The sequence below is a fragment of the Dermochelys coriacea genome, chromosome 9, assembly GCF_009764565.3.
Source record: "Dermochelys coriacea isolate rDerCor1 chromosome 9, rDerCor1.pri.v4, whole genome shotgun sequence".
Taxonomy (NCBI): Eukaryota; Metazoa; Chordata; order Testudines; family Dermochelyidae; genus Dermochelys; species Dermochelys coriacea.
Genome location: NC_050076.1, coordinates 26801573 through 26828589, shown reverse-complemented (window position 1 = coordinate 26828589; position 27017 = coordinate 26801573). Strand labels below are relative to the sequence as shown.

Genomic DNA, 27017 nt, shown 5'->3' with positions numbered 1-27017 from the left:
ATATTGCATAGAAAATTTCAGTCTGACTGGGCAAAGTTTGGCAAAGTCATAAGCAACTGAAAATGGGGTCTTATAATGGGAAGTGTTGCGCAACCTTAATTATAGGTAGTGCTACCAGCACTACCTATTCCATAAAACTTCCTTTAAACAACATGCTGCTGTCCAGTTATGGCTATCATGAGGTGTTCAGAATAAAAGCTGGTGCAGAGCTGGTATCCTGAGCTCTGAGTGGGATTCTTCCTCCAGGGAGCGCAAGGGTTGGTGCAGCCTTCTGTCTTCTCTGAGGTCAGCTCTGATGGTTGATATAAAGAAAGAGAGAGACTCATGGTCCTGTCTCCTCCTGCTCCTCTCTGGAATAATTTTTGTCCCTAGGGGTGTGCACAGAGGGAGTGGTCCTTGTACCTAGCCAAGTACAGGAGCCTGGTTCTTGCATAGACTGCTCAGCGTGACAGGGAAGTGCTTCCAAGTGCTGGATACTCTCTTGTTCCAACACTAGAGTTAGGGACAATCCCGTGTAATAGGTGCATGGTGCCATGTGGATAAGAGATGTGCTCTGGCCTCAACACACAGCATGGCTGCCTCTAGCCCATTCATGATCACAATGTATTCTCGAGAGGATATGGCTAAAAGGAGCAGGCACAGAGCAGGGCATTATTTGCTGTGGGACAGAGGGGCAGTTGTCCTTTCCAATCCTTGGTTCCCCCTGCCCACCGAGACAGACTTTTCATAGCTCTTCGCTAGCTGGTGCTGCACCATCTCCTCTGCGCCACTGGGGCTGACCAGGCTAGGGTTCGTAATCACTGCATTGTCAGTGCCACTGCCTCTCCCCACTGGATGATAGGAAGCAGCAGCGGCAGCCTGGACTGGAGTTTAGCATGGAGTGAGTTGGGCCACGATCCCTCTCCCGGGCTGGCCGTCACTGAGATGCCCCCTCCCCAGCCCACTTCTCTCCCCACCCCCTGGGTGAGGACTAATGCGCCATATCATCACCTCCCCTCCAGAATGAGAGTGGCCCACTAACCCTCCCACAAGTAGCCACAGCCTCAGTGTGCAAGTGGAAGCAAGGAATTTGCCCCCTGCCCTGAATTTTTCTAAAATGGTATCTGGGCACGGAGCCATAGACCAGCTGCCCTACATGGCAGGTTTCTCCCTAACTGGTGTTACATAAACCAGAAAAAAAACAAACCCTTTTGAGATTAACGATGCTCAAGGTTCTCGTAACCCGGAGAGCTCACAACGTTTAGTAGTGATCATGTCACTTTTTAATGTCATTCAGCAGTAAGACACAGTGTTTCACCTCATGATTGTAGTACGTGGCATAGGGAATGGAAAGAAGAGGCATTTGAGGGAATTGGTTCATAAATGAGTGCTCCGTGAGGTTCCACTCAGAGGTGGAACAGCCAGATGCCACCTTTTGCAAAGGAAAGGCAGCTGCATTCCAGTTAAAGCTGCTCAGAAAAACTACAGTTGGTGGACCCACATTCTGTCAGAACAAGGGTTTCAACAAAATGCTTTGCAAAACTGGGTCAGTTTCAACAGAATGTTGTTTCGGGGGGGAAAAAGCAAAAATTGCAACCCTTTTTAAATGAAATGTTGAAATTTTTCATTTTGAAATGACTTTTTGTTTAAAAAATGTGCATTACATATTGCTACCTCTTTTTGACTCATCAGCTAAGTCAAAGTTCAGAGTCTTGCTGTTTGTTGCAGTTGGAAGTAGAAACTGATGATGGAATCTGGTATTTTCTTTGACCCAACCTGGTCAGAACAATATCCAGGGGGACCCTTCACCCCCCATGGTGCTAGTTTTCTGGCATAGTCTATCAGGCCTTGTTTTAGTTGTGGGTGCTTACCTGACTTTTACTACTACCTTAAGGGAAGGATGCATTCACACATCAGTTTCAATGAGGTTTTAACTGAACCCATAACAAGATTTAACCCAGCTCATAACACTATAATATAAAACAATTTATAAATAGTTGGAAGAGGGGAAAAAAGTGGTGGTTTTTTTTTCAGATTTTTCCTTCGCAAAGTGTTTTATCATGTGGTGGTTTTGTTCCAAGTGAGAATGAAGCCATATTTCAAAATTCTTTGCCACATGGAACTTCAGCCACACAGCTCTGTTTAACCACTGAATGAAGGCAGCTGTAGGGGCACCAAGAGCCATAACCACAGTTCACCAGCCATGTTGAGCTAGGAAGTCTGAACATGTTCAGAGCCATAGCACTGCCCATAGTTGTGTCTGACTGGAGAGCTGCAGGATTCTCAATGTTACTGTGACTCTCCAGCATATGCAAGGCTTTGAGGTCATGCTTCACCTTTCCAATGATGGGGCCAGCCCCTTCTCAGAATGGGAAGCATGGAGGGATTCTCCACTGCAGATGAGCCACAGCTTGATTTTTTTCCATCGAATTTCCCCACCCATGTTTTTTTTAATTAGTAGTAGTAGTATGTGCACAATATGCTCTCCACCAGGCAACATACAAGTGATGGCAGTCCCTGCCCCAAAGAATTTACGGTCTAATAAAGTAACTGAGAATATGGGACGCACTGAGAATTTAGAGGGTTTTGTTTATTTACTTTTAATGTATCGTTTCCTGTTGGCATTCTAGGAGAAATAAGTTTTAAGGAAGGACTCCACTATGCATAGAAGACTGGCTTTCAAAATGAGACGGGGGAGGAAGGCATATGTATTAGAAAACACACAAATTATGGGGTTTTAAGTTTTTGCTATGAAGTTGGATTAAAGGAATGCATGGGTTCAATATACATATTTATCTATTTGTATGAAGGCATTTGAGTGTAAATCCCTATAAATTAAAACAAATTTGCACTCCATAAAGAGTGAGTAATCAGCTTTAATTTACCTTTCTTACTAATAGGAACAACACTATCCTCTAGAAAAGTAATTTCTCAAAACTTCACTACCTCTATTGTAAGATGTAGTGTCAAATTCAGACCTGCTGTAAGGAGAGGCAGAAAGTAGATAGCTGGGGAGGCTGTACCTACTTTCTTGTTCACATGCAGAACAGCGGGGTACAAACTAGCTCTTAGTTTTTATTCAGTCCCTTTGTACGTGCGTGTGTGTGCATGTTCATGTGCATGTACATGATTAAAAAAACACCCCAAAATAAACACACTCTAACTGATGGCAAAACACAGCCTGGAGTGTAGAATCAACATTTCAAAACATTATATATACACACACACACACACGCAGAGGCTAAGTGTGCAACTTACTCTCAGTGGAAAGAATCTACTCGTATGAGTAGCTCTATTGAAGTCAATGGAACTACTTGTCTGGGTAAGTGTATTCCAAAGTGAGCAAAGGTTACAATCTAGTAGCCTATGCTGTATAGCCAGCATTTCAGAGATGACAGGCTCATGTCTCAGCTCGGTCTAGCATATAACTTAACAGGTACATTTTCTGCCATGAAAGAAGTAAAGTTTCTCTTCAGATGTGGTTATCTGCTTCACTTTGGGTGTCCAAAATGATCAAAATATTAACATACGTGCCAAGTTTGCTACTTTCTGATTCCTGGGAAGGTAAATTGGGCAATTCTCTGTTTCTCAGCAATTTAATCTCTTTCTCTTTCTGCCTTGTTTTAAGGATACCAAATCATAACCCAGGCAGTGTTAGTCTGCAAACGCATGTCAGCGCCTAACAGATGCAAACAAAAACAACAACCTTTCACAATAAATGCCAAGTAAAGAGTAGAGTACAAACACTCAGAAGCCATAAACTCTCACTAACCCACTCTCTTTGTCCATACTTTGACTAGTTCTGATTTGTCCTGTTATGGTCCACTCCTACATACATACACTTCTGGAAGGCATTTCACTGATCCATGAGATTACTCACATGAATAAATGTTGCAGAACTAGGCCTCTCACCCTCTCTCATATCTGTTTAAAGCAGCAATATATTAAAATCTCCCACTATGTGGTAATAAGTGCCTCTTGGGGCCCAATCACATGAAGTTCTGAGTGCCACTCAACACTTCATGGGATGGGACTCTAGAAGAGTGTCTGGGCTTCTTCAGCTTTAGTTCCAATCTTGTTTTCTTTTTGCTCTCTGCTGCATTTAAAATGATCCTGCCTCACTTCCTATTAACTAGCTGGTAACAAAGGTCTCTCTCCTTGATGCAACCACAAAGAAAAACTCATAGCACAGAGGGGAGACCTTTCTGGTGCAAAGCAGAGGACATTAATTAGACTGCAGTACACCGCTTTTTGTTTGGAGGAAATTTCTATTATGAGATTCTACCTGCTGCAAGAAAACCCAGGAGCAGCGATCATTAGTCCAAAAGACCTTGTCTTGGAGAAAGCAAAGAGTTATACTTAAGCAGAGAAAAAATTCCGTGACCTGTATAGCTTACATCATAAGTTCCTTTTGACAGGTATATACAGCCTTCCTAAATCCTCAGGAAACCCACCCCAGTTGCCCCACTTTGACAGAAAGAATGGTGTTGGGGTTCAAACGCTGGCCTGTCGAGTGAGGAGAACTGCATTCTATTCCTAGATCAGCCACAAATGTAGGGCTCAGTCCTGCTCCCACTGAAGTTAAATTAATGGTACACTTCCATTGATTTCAGTGGGAGGCGTACTGGACCACTGCTCCGTGTCCTTGGGTAGTCAGTAAGGTATTTCAAATTGGGCACCCAAAATCGGAGGCCACATTTGAAAATGTTGACTTTAATCTTTCTGCAACTCAATATTTATTTCTGTAAAATGGGCATCATACTCACCTGAATTTCCAGGGGCTGTGTGGGGACTTATTTCATTAATATCTGTAAAGGGCTTTGAGAACTACAAAAGAAAGTCACTGCAGAATGCCAGATATTATTATTGAACTGGGATACTATGGTGATGGCCACAAAGATCAGCTTACAATATATTTACCATAGTTAAAATGGAATGAATAACTTGTATTAAGATAATAGCACTGCATGATGTGATTATAGTGTAAATAGTTTCCTGTTTGCCTCTTATGGTAACATCTGCTGCATTTTAAGTCAAAAGTGAGGAATTTATGAAACTATTACTAGAAGACGGTATTTCTGACAAAAGCACACTTTCTTCAAGTGAAAATTGTTGTTTGGCTTAATGATTGTGCGTGAAATATGCTTAATCCTCCACCTTTTCCAACCAAAGTGTAATTATTAAAGACCTTGCTCTTATGGGACAATAGCTGTTTAATTTGATATCATGCACAAAATCACTTAGATGAAGTTTTGCTCCTTTACATAGTGTCTTGACATCATTTTATGGGAATGTTCTGGTGGCCTCTAATGGGTAGTCACTGCCCTGCCTCAGAAATCTTAAACTATCGAAGATTAGCGGACATAGGCTGAATGTGGGCAAGCCAACAAGGCAGAGTTCTTACAAAAATATACTGCAATTTTATGGTTCACTCATTTCCAAGAATGAGGCTAGGACAAAACGCATCAGGTGACCTTTGCTTCAGAAAGCCCTGGCACACTCATGCTATTAAACAGGGACAATTTGGCAAGAGGTGAGGGTGGCCTCTATGTCAAGGATGTGCTTTTTGCCATCCCAGGAAACCTTAATTCTGCATTTCCTAACTTTTGAGTGCTTAACTTTGCTCCTGTAACCTTAATAATTTTTTTAAAGTTTGTGTGTGTGTGTGTTTTTAATATACAATGACATTTTGGTTCCTTGCTTCCAAGTTTATTAGCTGGTGTTTTACACTAGCAAGCTACAATGTTATTTTTATCAGTGATTTCCAGAACTTCCTTTCCTCATGACTCTGACAACCTCATTCCCAGAATATTTCAACTTTTGTTTTCAGTTTTTTGAATCCATTAACATGCCCTACTAGAAAGCTCTCTGTTTTTGTCAGTTAAACTGGACTGTCCTTCTGTGGTAGCAATTGTCCTCTGACAAACAATAGAAGAAATGAAAACTCTTCATTATTCTTTTTTCCTTTTACAATAGTTTGTAACATTAAGCTCTGCGGTAGCCATTATTTGGGGATACTGTTTTCTAGAAATCTTTCACTTTCTCAAGTCTGATATATTAACTTATGCAAATTCCTTCTATGATGGATAATGTGTCTATTTACAATAATATCGGGCTACATCTTCACTTACACCCTCTGCAACCTACTTGATATCAATGGGGTTATACACGACGCAGAATTTGACATATGAATGTAAGCCTGTGGTCCCAATTCCCACAGAAGAAATATTATTATTGCATATATTTTACCCCCCTCCTCATTGTAATAAGAGCAAATATAAGTACTTATGCTGGATAGAAATTTCTTCTAGTTAAATATACATCTGTTTTTCTCATACCAAAGCTTTTGATTCAGTTTTGAATATTACCTGGGAGAAATCTGTGGGTGTCAACAATTTCATGTCTTACCATGTTTGAAAAGCAATATACCCTGCCAAACAAGGAATATATTTCTGCAACAAGTTGTCTGTCTAGCACATCTTTACACTATAAACATGAGCATATTACATACATACATATTACATTTGCATTGTATTTAATACAGTTCTGAGTATATAGGACTGTAACATATCTATGGACCAAGTTTTGATGCATGGTTTCATATTTAATACCCATTTATTCCATAATTTGACCCACTGGTTTTAATGACACAACTTTTACTATACGGAACTATTCAGTGTCTGAAAGCATATCACAATCTGACCCTTATTGATTAACATCAGTAAAGATACTGTTTAATCAGTTATGGTTGTATCCATATTTCTTGTCTGTGTGTAAAAAGGGATAAATGAAGGAGGGAACAGTTCCCCATAGGTTCAAATGGGGGTTTCCCCAGCACATTGAAAAGTAAATTCATGACCCGTAGTGGAGTTGGCTCCTTGACAGGAGAGAAGAGATTGAACAGGCCTTTAACAAACCTTGTAGTGGTTGGGTGAGTGAAGACTGAAAAACCCTTAATGGTGGGGAAGGGGTGAAAATGCTGTGATAGCAACTAGGTAAACCTTAATGGACCTTAGTGATAAATTTGTGTTTTTTATTAGCAGATAATTGAGAATGTGTGTCAGACAGGACTTGAGAGGAAGTATAGATTGGTGGCTGCATCAAGCCTGGAAGCTCTTCCACTTCTACAAGTAAGTTTTCCTTGTGATGTGTTTTCTACTCTTTTGTTTGTACCTCTGGGAAGCAATACCAGAAAGCCAACTAATAGCCATGCCTTGAAGTGAAGTGCTGAGATGTTGAGGTGGGTGATGAATCCTGGACTCTTGGGTGAGGAGAGTCACTGTTAGGGAAAGGTGGAGAAGCAGTTGTAGAGATGAAATCAGCTCTGGGAACCACTCCTGTCTTGGCCATGATGGTACTATGAGGATGGATACTAATTTCTCCTGTTCCAGTTTGTTTAGGACCTTGAGCAATAAAAACATCAGGGATTAAGTGTATAGCAATACATAAGGCCAAGGAATGATTCTGGCATATCCCATTGAATTGCAGCCATGCCCTCCCTTCAAGCAGAATTATCTGCATTTCTAATTAGGCAGAATGTGAAGAGATCTGTCTCCAGATGACTCCAGGTAAGCCCTATCTTTCGGAACACCTTGTTCATCTGCCACTTAGGGTCGATACTGAAATGCCTACTGAGGGAGTCCTTTGCGGTGTTCTATAGTCCTGAGATCTGGATGTGGTGTAGTATGCACCAGTTCCATAGTTTTATGGATTTGGTACATAAGAACAGGGATCTTGCTCCTTTTTGTAGATTGATGGAATACATTGCTGTTGGTTATTGGAGTCTCTCATCATAGTCAACGTATGAGAGTCAGTTTGTTTCAGTGCGTCATCTTGTGTGAATGTAAACTGAAGAGGGATCCACAGATGTGTCCACACGTTGAGCAGACGTGGCCGCATGTTTTTGCCACAGCCGGTTTTCTTTGCTAACATGTCTCTTTGGCTTTTTCTGTTCTATTCATGATGGCTTTAACCACAGACCAAAAGGTCTGCTGCCATCCTCATCTGTTGGCAACAGCAGCTTCCCATGTGTTCAAGTTGACTTGGCCAGCTTTTAGGTAAGCTTTGAGAGTGCCCTTCTCATTTTCATTGACCTCCCAGCATATGTGTTCCCATTTTCAACTGTCCATAAAATATGGCTTTGAGGAGTTGCATATCATCCATGCATACGAGTGACAAGACCAGTGAAGTTGTGGCTGTATGATAAGGAATTCAGTGCTTGTCATAAGAAAAGGAGTACTTGTGGCACCTTAGAGACTAACAAATTTATTTGAGCATAAGCTTTCGTGAGCTACAGCTCACTTCATCGGATGCATTCAGTGGAAAATACAGTGGGGAGATTTAATGCTTGTCATGAGGCACTGGTCCAGGACTTTGATGTTTTGGTATGCTGTCGGACCACTTGATGTTACAGATGAGATGCAGACAGCTCATGTGAAAATGCTCTAATTGCTTCAAGAGCCTGCTATCAAGTGTCCATGTTTTGCAGCCATAGAGAAGACTGCTTAATGCGATTACACAATAAACAACTAATCTTGGTGTGAAGTCGAATGCTTCTCACGTTCCACAGCTGGTGACAAAGTTGACCATAGGCAGAACTGGCTTTAGAAATGTGCTGCATGATTTCATTGTCAATCATGGCGTTATTGGACTAAGTGCTGCCAAAATAGCAAAATATTCTATTTGATTAAGCAGTGTGTCATCACTTGCAGTCTTGGTGGCAGAGTGCATTTTTCATGGAGCCCGCTGGCAAAGCGTGTCGATTTTCCTGAGGCTGATAGAGAGTCCAGATTGATATGCCGACCTAGAAAAGTAGGTGATTAAATGGTATGTGCTATGAATACACAGTCATCAGTGAAGAACTCCCTGATGAGCAAATTGATCACTTTAGTGTGAACACAAAGATGCTGGAGACTGAAGATGCTGCCATCTGTGCAGAATTTCATGTAAATACCTCAGTCATTGTCTTTAAAAGAATCTAGCACCAGAGCACCAAAGAGAATGGTAAAATAATGTCAGTGCGAGCACATGGCCCTGCTTACCACTGTTCATGACAAAGAGAGGCTCTGATGAAACAGCATTTTCCAGCACTCTGGCCAGCATTGCTGTTGTGGAATGAGTGCAAGATGGTGATGAATTTGTGCAGGCACCCCAATTTGTGCAAGATCTGCCAGAGACGCTCATGACTGACAGTGTTGAAGGCCTTCGTTGTCAACAAATACTATATAGAGGTGTTTGTATACAGTGCTGCTCTGTTATCCAGCATTATTCTGATCAGGTGGCCCTGATGTGGGGTAGGAAGTGCTGGCAAAAGTAACAAACTGCTCTGAGCATTAATACATTTACATAGAAGATTGCCTCCCGAGGGGTCCATTTGCCCTGAACTATGAAGTTTTTGCCCAGTCTGTTAGGGAGACATCTGTAGTGATGATCTTCATGGGAGGAAGTTGCAAGAATAGAACTCCCCCACACACCTTTTGTGGATCCTTCCACCAGTTTAGAGAATTGAGGATCCTCTAACATGTCCAGACACCTGCTTGGATAGAGTGTGCTTGTTGGGGGTGTAGGCTGTTCTCAGCTAGGCTTGGAGATACTGAGAGTGTAGTCTAGCTAACGTATGACAAACATGCCCACTGCCATGTGGCTCAGAAGTTGCAGGTGAGCCTATGCCGTGGTTTGCAGGCTCAGTTGTATTGTTGAAACAATGCTGGCCATTGTGGCAAATCTGTCTTTGGGCAAGTATGCTCTGGCAGAGGAGTCCAGAATGTTCCTGATGCAGAACAGGGAATAGAACCCTTTTCCAACAAACTCCAGTGGAACAAGTTCAATTGTCCCTAGTGTTAGGAGGAATTGTACCTCCTGGCTTGATACATTCATAATATGGGTACCTGAAGAGGAACATGGAGGACAGGAAGGAGCTGAACTTGATGGAGTAGCCTTTAGAAATCACCTTCAGGATCCATCTGGCTGAGGTGATGAGCTCCCAGGAAGGTAGGAAATGAGAGCAAGCATCCCCAAAAGAGTGGAGGGAGGAAAGGTGTAGTGTAGGATCCAGGGCAGGAGATAGTTCGTGACCCTCAACCAGCAGGTCAAAAAGGATGTCACTGACTGGGGGGGGAGGTTGCTGTAGAGGATATCCCTTTCTTAGCGAATCTGGGCTTCAGTCAGTCTCATGGTCTGGTAGTAGATTGGGTGACACTGTTGAGCTGTCTGCAATCTACTGTATTGTCTCTTTGCTGTAAGTGATTAGATATCTAGAGTCATAGTGTCGCTTGGGAGTTTTTAAGAGACTGAAGGGACCTGTCTGTGGCATCACTCAACAACTTGGGCCCCTCAAAGAGAAGGTCCTTGACATTATTTTGTACCACCCGGGGAAGGCTGGGGGACTGCAGCCAAGAAGCTCAGTGCATGACTATTGCCATAGCCATGCGATGTGCAGCTGTATTGATTGAATCAAGTGAGACCCAGAGAGATGCTGTGGCAATTGTCTGGCCTTCTGTTATGAGGGCTTGAAATTGTTCCCTCGGATCCTGCGGTAGGTGCTCAATAAAAGATTAAAACTGTGACTAATTTGCAAAATCAGTGCTTAGTAACTAGTTACTCTGAACTGCAAAGAGGTTGTGGCCCAGGAGGTCCAGTCATTTCAGCTTTTTGTCACATAGTGTTGAACAGGACCAACGTTAGTTAGTAAACAAACATCCTCAACAACCAGGGAATTGGTTGTAGGGCAGAAGAAAAAAATACTCCAAGCCTCTGGGTGGAATATTGCAATTTTTGTCAGCCTATTTACATGTAGGTGGTACAGTAGCTGGAGTTTGCCACACTGTTTGGGGCTGAGGCCAATAGAGCATGGTTGATGTGCAAGGTGATTTTTCCCTGAGGAAATATATGAAGGATGTCCAACGGGGAATGTTGGGGTTCGAGGAGTATCTCCTCGAATGGAATTTATAAAAACCAATATTGGACTTGCAAATCTTGAGTGGTATTTCTTCTTCCTCAGCCTTCTCTTGCTCCCCTCTCTGAGATCTTCCTGTGGAGCAGGACCTAAGTGTGGCAGTTGTTGCTCCTGGTGTGCCCTCTTATGAGATGGGACCCTGTAGAATTGGTCACATAGGGGGTCCACAGGTTCCAACAAGCCCAATGTGATAGGACAAAAGGGAAGGGGGCACAGCTCTAAGGTTGTCCCCAGGGTTGCTGAAGGTATTTCCTGCTGGGAGTTTTTCCTCAGGGTGTATCTCAAGAGAAGGAGACTGGAATGGGAAGGTGGAGGAACCTTGTATAGATACCTTGGAATCAGATAAGTCATCTTTCCCCATGTCCATTAGAGGGGCAAATAGTGTCAGCACCAGCAGTTGAGACAGTACCAGGGCCCAGAGTGGTCCTGTAACTGCATCTGTACTGGAAGCTGATACTTGGCGGGCTGATGAGATAGTACCAGAGGATGTGTTGATACTGGCTGGAAATGTGTCTTGATACCCTTGAAGAGTTTGTGTGGGGCTGGTGACCATGTTGATCCTGGACAAATCACTTTTTGAAGATGGTAGGATTGGAGGGTAAATAGGCTCGGGGAGGTGAATTGTACCAGTGGATGGTGTCTTTTGGTACCCCTTAGCAATGGTGATTCAAGCTCTTCCAGGATTAGGAGCTTAGACAGTACCAGTGATCCTGGATAGGGGCCCTCAGGAGTTAGTATGTCAGGTGGTACTGGAGATCAGGTGTCAAAATGCAATCAGTGCACCCTTCTTGGCTGGCTACAAAGATGGTACTGATGACAATTTTGACTTGGCTCTAGAGTCCTTGACTTTCAAAGGCATAGAGTTGGAGCTGACACCGATGCCACTCTAGATTGTTTAGAAGCTCTGACAGCTTCTAAATACATGGTGTGGTCTTCTCAGCTGTTGATATGGTCATGAAAAAGGAGGGGATAAGAGCTTCTGGGTACCCATATCAGGATATGAGGTTTCCTGAGATCCAGACCAAAAGGGAGATTTTCCTCTTCTCTTATCCCATTCTGGGGAATGAGGTCTTTTCCTCTTGGAGGGTCTGAGTGGTTTTAAAGGGTCCCCAGGGTCTTTGCTTACCACCACAGTAATGGTCACCAGGGCTCTCTGAGCAATCAAATCCAAGGTTGTTCAGAGAGGTATGGAGGGGGGTGGTGGGGTGATTCGGATCCTGTGGGCCTCAGAGAGTGTACCATCAACAAGAGTTTTAGTCTGTCCTCCCTCAGTTTCTTAAATCTGCTTTTACATCCTGAGCAGATCTTGCATTTGGAGGGGATGTGTGTTTCTCTCAGGCAGCGAAGGTACCTTGAATGTCGGTCACTGGAGAGAAAAGACCTGTGGCAGGTCTGGCAGAGTTTGAATTGAGGGGTCTTGGACATAACTTGTACTCAATGCCACGGATCAAGGCCAGAATAAAAACAAAGAAGGGAAGGGACCCCCCTAGCAAAAATTATGCTAAATAACAGGGGAAAGAAAAGAAAATACCATAAGAACAAGAAAAAAAATAAGCAGGAGAGATATCAAGGTGCATTGCTAGCTAAGGGACACCACATTACTCCATCTTGAGTTGCAGGCAGTTGAAAAGGAACTGGAGTGGCAGCAAGTCTCTCCCTCCCTCCAAGATACCCTCATACCAGAGTACAAGGATATTTAGGGGACAGGTGTGGACCTGCAGACATTGCTGATGAAAATCTCCTATCAAGAGTGCACAGGCGTGCACACACCCTGAAGTGGAGCACCCATAGGGACACAATTCAAAGGAGAACTTGGCACGTATTGTGTTTAGTAGGTGGAGCTGTACGTAATTGCCATAATGTTGCTGATCCTATAGTTCTTGGCTAACTTGCAGCAACAAGATTTTGTGTGTGGGACTCGTATACAAAGATTCATTGGTAAAATTCCCCTTCTAAAAAAAGGCTTTGGCATTCAAAAACAGAACGACTAATCACGTTCTCCACAGATTCTGAGTCACTGACAACTACAGTAGGTAAAAAATTGGTTTGGATTGAGTTATACAGGCACAGGGAGTACCATAGCACTCAGTCCCTCAGTGAGCAACACCTCTTGCTAGCTAGTTCTTGTTATTTCTAAAATCGATCTTGGTCTTTTAAAGATTTTCGGTGAAAGAAGAGGATATAGGGAAGGTGGTGTGCCAGTGTAACTGACTTTCTTAAGTTAGGATCCAGGGATAACATCCTATTCACCAGAAATTATTTTTTCAACGGACAATGGCTTGTATAAAAAACAACTAAAAGTGAATGTTCGTAAAACATTTGGGTATTTGTTCTAACAAAGTCTTTGTTGTCAGACTCACCAATACTAACTTTGTTTCTTTTAAATTCATTCATTAGCTTATTTTCTGTGTCCCTATGCAAACCAGAAACTGTCTTTCCTCATGCCCCACAGTCGCCAAATATTTTGCTGCAGGGACTTTTGCCTTTCCAGCTTCACTGGGTATGTCTATCCTGCAATCGGAGGAGTGACTGTACCTCAGGTAGTCATCTCCACACGTGCTTTAATTTAGCTAAAAATAGCAGTGAAGACACAGCAGTGTGGATCCTGGCACAGGCTCACAATGTATGTATGTACCTAGGGGTGCAGGTGGGCTTGTACAACCCACACTGAACTCTGTGCTGCCGCGCCTTCACTGCTGTTTTTCACCGCAAGAGCGAGATTAAAGCTCATTCAAGTATACCTAATGGTGCTGCAATTGCACCTCTGATTGCAGTGTGGACGTAATTTATAGGAGAGCAGTATCTGAGGTGTGTCAGTTAGCCTGCCTCATGAGAGAATGTGATTGGATTTGGAAAGGCAAGAATTCTCCCAGTTGAGCCAACAGCTCAAATAAACAGAGGAAGGAGAAAGCAAAAACTGCCAATTTGAAATGGGTGAAACGTTTTGCATCCGAAGTGACTATGATAAACATGTGTACAGCTGACAGCTTTGCTTAAGCACCACAGTTCCTTGTGCAACATTTCACTGAAGCAAAAAATAGCTTATATAGCCCCAAATCTAATATCCTTGATTTCAGAATAACTTTTTCCAATGGTGAATGAGTAAGATATTTCACAGCTTCCTTTAGCCATCATTGCCAAAAGCCTCACTAAACTATTGAAACAAGTGGTTCCCTTTATAAAATAAAAAAGAGGGGGTGGGGGGACAACCAAGTATAGGGGTGAAATTCTGGCCCCCTTGAAATCCATGAGACTTTTGCTGTTGATTTCAATAATTTCATTGAGGCCAGGATTTCAAGTCAGAGATGACTTCTCCTCTTTTTTTTCCCTTTTGTTACCAGATACAAAAGTGACTTTACCAACTATAATATGATAGTAAAAGTGTTAAATTATATGTAGATGAGCTGCTAAGTGGTGTTTCAAATAGCATTAGCTATCTGGGGATACAGACAGACAACGCATGTGAAAAACTTGCCTGGTCGAGACCAGATTTTAAAATGTTAGGTAAAATATATTCGCTAACATGTTTCTAAAAAACATTGTTTTATCTTAGCCTGGAAGGTAAATAGACTCCCATTTTAATCTGATAAAGCCTGAGTTGAGGCTTCTGTGTTGCTTCACTAATGCTTAAGGGCCAGATCCTTGGGCAGTACTTTACTCTGAAAGATGTCCTGATGACAGCAAAAGGGCTTTTCATAGAGTACAGGGAGTCAGACTGACAAAGCCCTGGCTGGGATGATTTAGTTTGGGTTGGTCCTGCTTTGAGCACTGGGTTGGACTCCTGAGGTCTTTTCTAATCCTAATCTTCTATGATTTGGCCCAGATGGAGCATGCTAGGAAGGCCCATCCCATACACTGCATTAGTGACACGGACATTAGCTATTACAAGGGAAACATGGAGTCCTTGCACTCAAATATTGGTAGAAAAATAAAATAAACTGATTTCTACCTGTCTTTAAACATACTAGTCAGCAGAAACAAGGCCAACCTCTACCCTCATTTACACCCATGTAAACTATTAACAGCGGCACAATACCTCTATACATTCCATTAAATACCTGGATACCAAAAAGCTTTGTTTATTTTTTTAAAAGCTCCTCAATCCATTTTTAAGCATATTTTCTGAAAAATTACTGTTTGTCACACAAGTCTGCTGTATGTTAGGTTTTGTGCTCCCGAGATTATGATTACTGCAATGTGAAGACCTAGGATTTATGAGCTACACCTTCATAAAACATGTTTGATATCTGTACAGCTTACCCAGTAGAGTATTTGAGGGTAAACACAGGTAAATGGAATTTGCCCACTTCTCATTTGGGGAATATGGAATTGACCCACTCCTACTCTCCTGTGATAAGCAAATCCTAGCTGTGTGGTCAACTCTGTATCTGAAAGTGAGTGCCAAAATTGCATTTTAATGGCACTTCTGATTTTCACCCCTAATGTCATCCTAGCCTAAATTCAATTCAAAATAAGGGCATCTCTGCAAACCCCTAATGCCTTCCATGCCACTACCAGACCTGGAACCAGATTAGTTTTCCCACTTTTTTTTTTTAAACCACTACACCACTGGACCTGGGTCTGACTGTAAACTTCATCCAACTGGAGGGCCTGATGGCAACATGGTGGGGCTACTCGTTGCGGGATAGGTCCTATTAAAATACCACAATGTTGTAATTTTCAGAGTAAGGTGAGATTAGGGTGCCCCAAAAACCTAGCCCCCACAGCCTTGTGGGTATTCCTTGGTTGGACTAAGGCTAAGGGACATCACCCTGACAGAAACATGCCTTCGCTGAGGCCTTGGGCAGTCAGCAGCAGCTCTAATCTGTTGCTCTCTTGCAGAAGCTACAACCATTGAGGCACTGAACATCTGGACTCTCTCTGGCCTTCAGGCTCTATCTCAATGGTCTAAAGGGGGGATGGTAGGTCTAGGGCAGCCTCCACTCCTCCATACTCTTGCCTAGGTGTACGATCAAAGGTCTTGATGTACACCTCTTACGCCTATATCAGGATCCCATGGTATGGGATTGGCTATGCCAATGACCCCACTGGACTTTTCTTTGTAAATTACTACAACAAATTGCTTCATTGCCCCTGCATCTCTACTGTATATTCAAGATCTTAAACTATATCTCAAAAATTACTGATATTCACGGGAACCAATTGCCACGGAAGTTTTGCACTGATGATTTCTTTAAAATAATAAAAATTATTTCCAAAACTATTTAGAAGTTTCATTGCATTGCATGAAGTTATCTAAATGTAAACTGCTAATTCAGACCTGCTAATCCAGAATACCAGCATTAGCTCACGTCATATCGGCAGGAAAAACTGAGTGTTACTGACTGTATTGTAGCCGCACCTCATCTTACTAGAAAATATTTTTCATATTTTCTTTCCTAGCAATATTTTAACTTCATATTTTAGAATATACTGCCTTTTAATGTATTATTTAATGTATGGCTGTGACATTTTAGGAGGCATTTTAAAGCATACAAACTACAGGAACTATGTAACTCAAATTCCAGGAAGTTAGTTGTGGTTGGCTGGAAACATGTTTCTAACTGACATAAATAACCTCAACAAAATAAAAAAGAATTATGTAATATACTTGACATGAAAAGAAAAGAAACAGGCATATTAGCTTGACAGAGAAGCTTGTATTACATTAAATGTTTAATGCATTTTTAAATTGCCAAGCATGACTAAGTCAAACTGGCTGGAAAATAGTCTTGCAATTTACACAACATTGGGCAGTAGCTGTTCTGGGTTCTCATCCCTGAATTGCCGCAGACCTCTCAAGTACTTTCTGGCAAAACCAGCTGCCCTTTCAGAGCCCCTATTACCCCATCTGTACAAAGGGTTATAATATCTACACCAGAGAAGTTTTTTGAACCTTCAGCTCACAATATTTATGAAAGCTCACTGGGGATCTTCCACTGGAGTGCAGTATTGTAAAAGTCAGTCATTAACTAGTCCTTCTCCCCCTGCATAGAGTTCAAAGTCCTTTATAAAGGTGAGTAAGCATTATCATCGGCATTGTATGCCTTGGGAAACTGAGGCACTGAGAAGTTATGCCCAACATTTTCAAATAAGGATCTCAAAAATAAGACACTTAGGCAAAAAAACGATGAGGAGACCATTGGCACCTTAAAGACTAACAGATTTATTTGGTCATAAGCTTTTGTGGGTAAAAAACCCACTTCTTCAGATGCATGGAGTGAAAATTACAGATACAGGCATAAATATACTGGCACATGAAGAGAAGGGAGTTACCTCATAAGTGGAGAACTTGTTGACTAGGCCAATTCAGTCAGGGTGGGTGTGTCCACTTCCAATAATTGATGAGGAGTTGTCAATACTAAGAAAGCAAAAATTGCTTTTGTAGTGAATTTAACACCATTAATTGGGGCTTTAATAGGGACTGGGAGTGGCTGGCTCACTACAAAAGCAATTTTCACTCTCTTGATATTGACACCTCCTCATCAATTATTGGGAGTGGACCGTATCCACTCTGACTTAATTGGCCTTGTCAACACTGGTTTTCCAACAGGCATCAATTGCCATAGCATCAATCCTCCAGTAAGTGTAGACAATCACCCTTGTGCTTCCCCAGTGAATCCAACTGGTTCAACCCTGACATAAGCAAAATATTGATAGCACTGGCACTCCAGTGAAGACCCGTTAATTGACCACCGATCACTCTCCTGTCGACTCCTTTACTCCACCTATGTAGCTAAGCTATGTCGATTTGAGTTATGCTATTCACGTAACTCAAATTGCGTAGTTTAGATCAACTTTTCCCTTTAGCGTAGACAAGGCCGTAATCTCTGCTCCCTCCCACTCAGGTTCTGCTCAGAGTACAGCTTGGAAGAACCCAAGAATGCAGGCCATAGCGTTTGTCCAGTCGTCTAGCCTAGAACCCCTTAGCTAGTGTTAAATTGGAGACAGTTTGGAGACTAATTACACTGGCCTATGAAAATTACAAAATAACAGCAAGTGAGGATCTGATAACAAGGAGCTGATCCCACAAATACTTACTGCTGGGCATAGTGTCTATTACCATGAATTGTGCCATATGACTTCAATGAGACTGCTTACAGAGTAAGCACTAAGCTTGGTGATACATGCAGGAATGGAAGCCAGTTTTGAATGAACAAAGTAACCACTTTCTAGACAACACAAACCATGAGCTATAAAAAGCTGAGGTATTTATAATTCTTAACCTGTGGTCCTGGGAAGATCAGAAGTAAACAAAGAACAGAAAGGTTTTGTGTGGAACTGGACCACACAGAAGTTGCTTTATCTTTTGTTTGGCTTACCCTCAGGATAGGTCTCTGACTTACAAACATGGCATTTGACTGACCAAAGGGAGTTGTCATTTGTAAAGCAAGAACTGGCTATTGCAGTGGCTGGCTCATTACAAATCCAAGTGATTTATATGTATAACATCATGTAGTTTCTGGTACTAATTGTGTATCACATTGCATTGCCAGAACTGCCACTTCCAGGAGAGAAATGGTCCAGCTCTCTGGAGTGCTGAAGAGTGAATTATGTGAGAAGAGAAACTGAATGAGTCCTCAATTGGACTAATAATTCTCCAAGTCTGTTTGGCTCCTAGATTGTATACCTAAGTTATAGCTGAAAACAGTCTAATTACATTTGTTTTAGGCAATGATCGCTATACTTCCAATGCAACTGAAGGTAGTGTAGGACCATGATTGTTATGTTTTGCAGCTAGCATGTATGCTCTATTTAATTACAAACTGAGAACATTTGCCTTAGAATCATGTCAGCCTTAGAGTACTAAGGACATGAGGACCAGACAAAAGTTAGTGTCAAGTTATAATATAAAGTGGGAATGTTCCAGTTTCATTGTGAGGTAACAGATGAATATGGGGTAACAGCGTTACACTGTGGTATTTTCTGCTTTAAATGACCATTAAACAAAACAGATACATAACAATTCTTCTCAAGGTCATGCCATGAGTCAGTGGCAAGTTGCAGTACAGAATTTAAATATTTTTTACCTTCTAGTCCTCAGCAATAACTGCTAGACCACACTGACTCCCATCTGTCCCTGTCATCTAGGAGTCATGATGTTCTGCTGAATTGCGGCTGCCTTAAATCTAGGGTAGCTATGATGCAATACCAGCATGTTGAATTGGAATAGAATCTGTTGCATTGACTAGAGCAGAGATTTCACAAACAGATGCCCTGAATATGTAGTTTAGGCCCATGTAGTAACAAGAGACGCATTCTATATTTTTTGTTTAAATATTATCTATTTCCATTCATAATCTCCTATGGCTAAAGTGTCACAGGCCAGAGTGTCTACATATGAAAACTAATGCAAATTACAGTAAGGTGTGATGACAGGTTTCAGAATAGCAGCCATATTAGTCTGTATCCTCAAAAGAACAGGAGTACTTTGAGACTAACAAATTTATGTGAGAATAAGCTTTCGTGGCTACAGCCCACTTCATGGGATGCATAGAATGGAACATATAGTAAGAAGATATATATACACACATACAGAGAACATGAACCGGTGGAGTAAGAGGCTAATTAACTAAGATGAGGAGCAGGAGAAAAAACTTTTGTAGTGATAATCAAGATGGCCCATGTAGGCAGTTCCATAGGTTCCTCACATCTTCTTGTCAACTGTCTAAATGGGCCACCTTGATTATCACTACAAAAGTTTTTTTTCTCCTGCTGATAAAAGCTCATCTTAATTAATTAGCTCTTACTCCACCTTTTCATGTTCTCTGTATGTATATATGGTCCATTCTATGCATCTGATGAAGTGGGCTGTAGCCCATGAAAGCTTATGCTCAAATAAATTTGTTCGTCTCTAAGGTGCCACAAGCACTCCTATTCTTTTTACAGTAGAGTGTGAATTTCAAGGGTGGGGGGTGTTAACTATTCTTGTTTAAAGGAGTATGGCACTTATTTCATAATAACTCCATGTGTAGCTGCTCTTAATCAGGAATAGCTATACTGGAGTAATTCCCCATGTAGACAAGCCCTTGTTTGGCCACACAAGGGAGTAAGGAAGAATAAAGACCTGGTTCATCTCTGTTCAGACTATGACTCTGGTTGCATTGTGGAGAGGAGTGGACTTGTCCGGTACTCTTCGTTGGGAATAAGTGGGTAGGAAGGGGATACAAGAAGGAACCCTGGCTAAAACTCCCACCCCATAGCCGCTCCTCACTTGCTACCCAGAGTAACCAACTCAGGTTGCTTTGACCTTTGCATACATTTTTGCAAGTTTAAGAGCAGTATTATATTTGGACAGGCAGTGTGAGTTGGGTAGTGGAAGAGTGATGAAAGAGTATATGGTTCTGCAGAATTCTTCAAAATTTCCAGATGATATAACCTTGGGGTCCATAAATGGTCTATCATTTTCTAGAGAAAGTAATTCCATTGGAAGAGGGTGGGTTATCAGCAGGACTCCCATGAAAAAATAGTTTCATGTCAACCCACAATGAAAATTTTACAGGTTTTTTTAGTAAACTGAAAAAATTTTGGTCAAACAAAACATTTTGTTCAGCCCAAAACAAAACATTTATCTTCCTTTTCAATTTTTTAAAAATTAAATAAAATTGAAGTAAGTTGAAAGTTGTTTTGAAAATGCTGAAATGAAACATTTTGATTTTTTGTTTCATTCTTCCCCCTCACTTCCCAACTGAAACAGTTCAACAAATTTGACATGAATTCACAAACTTGAATCTGCATTTTTTGACTCAAAAAAGTTCTGCCTGAAAAACTTTGCTGATCTTCAGCCACCTGTATTTATTAGTTGGGGGAGAGTAAACCCTAACAAGAGATGGCAATAACTTGTAAAGTGACTTTTAAATAGCTACTCACCTGGGAAATATCATGAAAAGACTTGCCTCTAACCTGTCTCCTTGGCTGAAATCTCTGCTTCCCTCTTCAATAAAGCTGTAATAAAAGAGGAAAAGAAAGAAAATCTTTTAAATAACAATGTACGAATTGTGTTCAGCTCCATAGAGAGAAATAACAAAAGAACACAGCTGGTGGAAATACAAGTAAACTAAAGCTATTTAATATTTGACATTATCCTCTGTGGGGTTTCGTTTTCCCCTAGCCAGAACATTTGTGAGTCTGAAAAAAAGAAAAGACATACTTGTTGCCTAGGGTGGTGGTGGTTTTTTTTTGTTTTTGTTTTTTAAAAGTATGATGATTAAGAAAATAATTTAAGTATCCTGAAATGCCTGTTTGGTAGCTCAGATTCACCAAAAGATCTTCAGCAGAGTTAGTGGGGAATTGCCTGTACTAAAGATAGTTAAATCGCCAGTCTCATTTCTGTGTTATCTTAAGTAAGCTAGAAAAGGCATGTTATAATATAGGCTAGGAAGAAAAATAAAGACCATACTCAACTCTGGATCCAAGTATTTAGTTCCTACAGATGTCAATTAGAGTTTGACATGCAACTCTAGGGTATTACATGGTCCTGAGAGTGGGAGGGAGGGTGTGAGTGAGTTCTGGACACTAATGAAACTTGCATCATACATTAGCATGCTACATCCTTTTATAAGAATACTTATCTCTTATACAGCACTTTTCATACTTAGTGTTTTACCAGTCTGGTTAAATATCATTATCCTAATTTCGGATGGGGAAACTGGAGCATGGATAAGTGAAATGATTTGCCCACTGTCACACAGCAGATCAGCAGCAAAGCTAGGAATAGATTCCAAGTTTCCTGATATCCAGCCACCTCACCACGCTGCCTCCCGCTTTATAGCAGGAGAGTCCTAGATGCCTGATAACCTTTCCAGTGATTTTTTGAGCCAAATTTATGATCCAGGGATGGAAGACTGTTCTCAAAAGCCAGGTGAAGTGTTCTGGAATCATAGAATATCAGGGTTGGAAGGTATCTCAGGGGGTCATCTAGTTCAACCCCCTGCTCAAAGCAGGATCAATCCCCAATTTTTGCCCCAGATCCCTAAATGGCCCCCTCAAGGATTGAACTCACAACCCTGGGTTTAGCAGACTAATGCTCAAACCACTGAGCTATCCCTCCCCCAAGAGCTGAAAAAACGACAGGTTAAAGGTTGCAAATTCTGAGAAAGGTAAAGTGATGCAATATGAAAGGTCCAAAAGTGCAGCCTGTACAGGACACTGCTCTTGATGAAAATAAAGTTAAGGTAATTCATGGTCACCCACCACACTCCCTGCCGGAAAATGGCAAACAAATCAATTATTAAAAGCAAATCCTGATTCTGAAAAGTGCCGTCATTAACTACTGCAGCCTCTTCTAGCATATATTGCTCCTAAGGGAAGTTTGTAAAAACTTTATAGGGAGACGCCCATCCTGCATGTTGTAAAATGGCAGCTAAAGACTGAGACGAGATGCTGTAATTGGTAGTGGTACTGCAAGGATTCAGAAGGAGTCTTTTAGCAGTTCGCATGAAATTTTGGCACTGCTTTCAGACTAAGGTGAGCTGGACTTTAAGGGCCAGATCCAACTCCTCTTGACTTCAGTGGCACTCTTCCTGTTGACTTCAGTGAGAGTTGGATTGGGCACAAAGAATCTTTCTCAACCTCACACCGCCTCCACCCTTTGAATCCTTCAGCTGGTTCCACGTTTCTCATCACATCCAGTTGAAACTACACGTCCTCAGCTTTAAGGATCTTTCCCACTCTGCCTATGCTTAGTTAGCTGCTCTTGTATCTCACCAAGTCACCGCCTGATTCCTCTGCTTCAGTAGTTATCACAGTCTTATTCACTTGCTTGTCTGCTTCTCCATCAAGCAGCCATATGTTTTCTTCTGTGCCACTCTTGCATCAGGGCATACTCTGCCTATATTGACCTATAAGTCCACTACCCTGTTCTCCAAATCCCTCCTCACAAAGCAATAAAAAAAAGGAGGGGAGGGGGGAGCAGAAACAAATATATTGCTGTCCTAACTACTATAGCGTACTATAGGTTATTAAGTACTTGCAGGGCTAAAAGCTGGGACCGTGGGGTGTTTGGCTGCTGATGCCACCACATTTCCACTAGAAGCTTAGGCTGGGTGCCTATAGGAGGACTCTGTGAAGCTCGGCTTAGCAGGATGTTCTGCCCCACAGGGCCTGAGGGGCGGCCCCCCACAGCCCACTGATTGGCTGGTACCAGTATATAAACCGGGAAGCTAGGCTGCCTGCCTGCTGATCCTAGACTCTGGTTTCTGACCCTGGCTTGTCCTTGACTTTGCTGTATGATTGCTGTCTGTAAGCTGGCATCTGATCCTGACTCTCTGGCACCCTGACCTGGCTTCATTCTGCCTGCAACATGGTGCCTGACCCTGATCTCCTGGCATTCTGACCTGGCTTGCTCCTTGCTACCTGTCTCCTATTCACAGCTTAGTAGCTGACCGGGCACAGTGGCTGCCTGTGACCCAGCCCTGACAAAACAGACTGGTATTTTTCTTAATCGTGGAAACTATGCACACACATACTAGCTCACACATGTGCTGTACAGGCACATGCATGTAGGCCTTTTCACAATGGCACTCTTCAAGAAATTTGACCACATTTCACTCGCACTGCTACAGCCCCACCAATGTAAACTGTACTCAAGCAACAGTGGCAAAAAAGCCAGTGACTGCTCTTCCCTAGAGCACTCACTATTTGTACCAATGGCATTGCACCAGTGGTGAAAGACTTCCTAGAAATTGCCAGTGCAGATCCAGCCAGGTAGACACCTATATTGATCCTGCTTTCCTTAGTTATGTAAAACTTCCATGGAGTCATCAGTGCAGAATTAAAGTGAACAATCACTGAAACAAGTATACAAAATGAGAGAGTGCCTAATTGTTTTGATGGTTGTCGTTAACTTGCTTAATCGTTCTTCCAGGCTCAGTGAATTTAAGTTAAAGGAGATGCTTATAATACTTCAAAGATAGTTTGACAGTTGCAAAGAGATTCAGACAGTGTTAGCTAGTGGATTCATACAGATGGAATTGGAAGGCATTTTTGTCTAAAAATCAATGGATGACTCATAACTGTAATGCATGTATGAAAGTCTATTAAGTTTCCTCCTCTATGTAATGCTCAGCATTTTCTCTGTACATTTAGATCTTAAAACCCTATTTACTACCTAATGCACCTTGTTACAACAGGCATAAATACACTGGGGGATTATCTTTAAAATGCTAACAACAGTGGCCTTGATCATCGGGTTACTGAATTTCACCAGTGCGTTTCAAAATGTAGGACAGGTAAAAACAAAAATAAAAATGTGCTATCTAGAGCTAATCAAAATGATGATAAAGCTGTACCCCAATCCTGGGGATTTTGCTTAAGTAATGCCGGCAGAAGTTGGCCTTTGTTTTTTTTTTTTATAAAAGATGACCTGAATTACTTTAAAAAAGCAGTTGTATTCATTTGCAATGTAATAAGGCGTACAAACTCCTAATCCGTTACATTATCATTTTGCTACTTTTACAGTGGTTTCTCTGATAGAAGAGGATGGCTCAAAAAAAAATCTAAGTAGTTAAAAATCAATTGGCCTCAGGGAAAATATTCACTAGCTGTTTTCATATGAAAATCAGTTTGTTCACAAAGTGAATCAAACACACAGGAACTCTTACTAGAATGAATTAATCAAACATTTAGCTTGATAACAAACAGTTAACAGTTTTCATAACGGTTTCATAACAAAATCTGTGTGAATTCTAAAAATGAACCACGCTATACAACATGTACAGAGTTCTTATTTGCGAAGCTAGGTGAGAAGAATGTTTGGATGGGTGTTGACCAGAACTAGAAGTGTTCCTGTGTACTGAAGAGAACACCTATGTAAACAAAACACGATACTTTGTTTAGAAAACACAGGGACTGTTTTCTGCACCAAGTCATAGACATTGTAGAGAGCTATACAAAAAAGTAAAGACTATCTTGCCATGAAATTTCCAGTGAAAAATGTCTGTATTTTGTTTCAGACAGTGTTAACCCATAAATAAGGAGTGCTTTCAGTTTAACCACAACTCTTTCTCCCCATTCTAGCATGTTCTACCTACTCGGGATCAGATACTTCAAAGGGTGAAAAAGGAAAGGAACTAAGTAGAGAAATAACTGATGGCAGCAAAACTGCCCTTTGAATGTCTGAAAATGACTCAGTGTCCCCACTTCAACTCCACCCTATCCACAAAACGATCCAAAGCTGCGGTTCTCCTCTCTGAAGTGGGATAATCAACTTAGTATGTTCACATTCCCTATTCATCAGCACGGATCCCCACAAGCAGCCTTAATAAATGGTGGAGTGTAAAGGAACCCCCAGGTGATGCAGCAGCATCCAATGGCAGAATAGAGCCCATCTGTCTAGTCTCACCACATCAATTGGTGGGACCTTGGAGTATGGGCAGGTTTTTGTCACATACACAAATTCCCTGCAAAAGCCACCTTCGAACTGTGCTGTGTGGTGTACAGTGAATATGCAGTATCTCCTGTGTGACTTCCCCACAAGCCGCCTTGTCTAGGGGAATTTCACTGGTTCTGCTGAATTTGAGGTCCTGACAGTTCTTAATCAACAACTGGCTGACTCTTTCTGTTCCAAGGGAGAAGGGCTCTTATGGCATTGTATTCATATTTGTATGTTTCCATAATCTTGCCATGTTCTCCTGTGGAGAATCAGAAGATGTTAAGAATCTAAGATCCAACATAAAGTTCCATCTCTGTGCAATTAAAATGGCATAGTTAAAAAAAATAAGCACCTCAACCACATTCTGAAATATGATAATATCCCGTTGACATGTGGATGCTCAAGGTTCCTGTTATGCAGGCCCAGGAACAGTGAATCACACCCGGAAAACATGGAAAAAAGAGATGTATTTTGTGGGCCAAATTTTCAAATGCATACAGAGTAATCAGATATTCAGAGTCTGCATTTGGATATTTAAACGGGCTACTGGCTTCATAAAATGTGTGCAAGTACCAATCTCAGGAGCTAAATGCAGGATTTGGATATCAATAATCTGACAGCCACTTTTGCAACCTAAGCAGGCAGAAGGGCTTACGTGTTTCTCTAGTCTTCCACAGCCAGAAAGCATGTAAATTATCATTTTTTGTAGCAACCTCTGGTTTAATAATCATTTATTAGCTAACATGCTTTTACTATCACATGGTCTTTAACTAGGGCTTTCACAAAACACTTCAAATGTTTTATCTAAGTGATGCTGCAAATGCAATATTTAGCATCTAGTTGTGACAGTCACAATATAGTAATTTATGTGACAATTTGTCATTGTGATTAATATAACTAGGCATAACTTCAGGCAAAGCACAGTACCAACTCTGTAATTTACCACACCAAAAAAAAATATTTTTGGGGAACTTATCGGTTGTCAAGCCTATTGATGTGATGATTTGTTTAATTTTTATTCTATGAATTGGGAAAGGCAAGTAAGAGATATTGCTGGCCTTGAAAACCATTAATTAATAAATTAATTTCCACTATGTCATGAGAATAAACCTTGCACATAACTCCCTGACTTGCATATGGCTTGTCTCTGTGGAGAGTTAGAACACAGCAAGCTGGGGTATAAATCTACAGGGGTCTGTCCTGTTGTGCGCTAACTGGCCACATGGAATCTGCTACCGTGCACTAAAAGTTCTGTTTCAAATAACAGTACACCTGCAACATTATTAAATAAACAAACAACAGAAAGATAAACAAATGAAGAAGGGGAGATGAATGTAGTGTTTGCAGCCAAGAGTAGCTACAAGCATAAGCCACCATTTGTCTTGACTGACAGACCCACAAGGTCAAAATGGCTATACATCCAGGCCTGGGCGTGTTTGGCTCACAAGCAATGTTCCACCCCATTGAGTGGACGAGGGCTGCCACTGAGGGAGATTCCAGGAAGTCTCTGCCTCTGTGTGTTTTGGTCGCAGCTGCACTTAAATCACCCAGTTCTGGAGGGTACGTATCACTCCTCACATACTATCACACCTGAAATAGCTAAATAAATGTACCCCACCCCTTGCAAAAATTACATCTGCCCCCAAAGGTGTCATACAATGTTGTGGAACGTGGAAACATGAACATAATTTTGGCTTGACCCACAGAAAGAAG

General features: G+C 41.6%; 1 long non-coding RNA gene across 1 annotated transcript in view; it reads left to right on the top strand.

Moving 5' to 3' along the window:
• The window catches only part of LOC122455868, a 40322-nt gene extending 14189 nt beyond the window's left edge, over positions 1-26133 (top strand). Inside the window, exons 3-5 of the long non-coding RNA XR_006274370.1 lie at positions 7023-7109; positions 7380-7547; positions 24950-26133. This is a non-coding gene — a long non-coding RNA (uncharacterized LOC122455868). The remainder of the gene's footprint in view (positions 1-7022; positions 7110-7379; positions 7548-24949) is intronic.
• Positions 26134-27017: the final 884 nt, after the last annotated feature.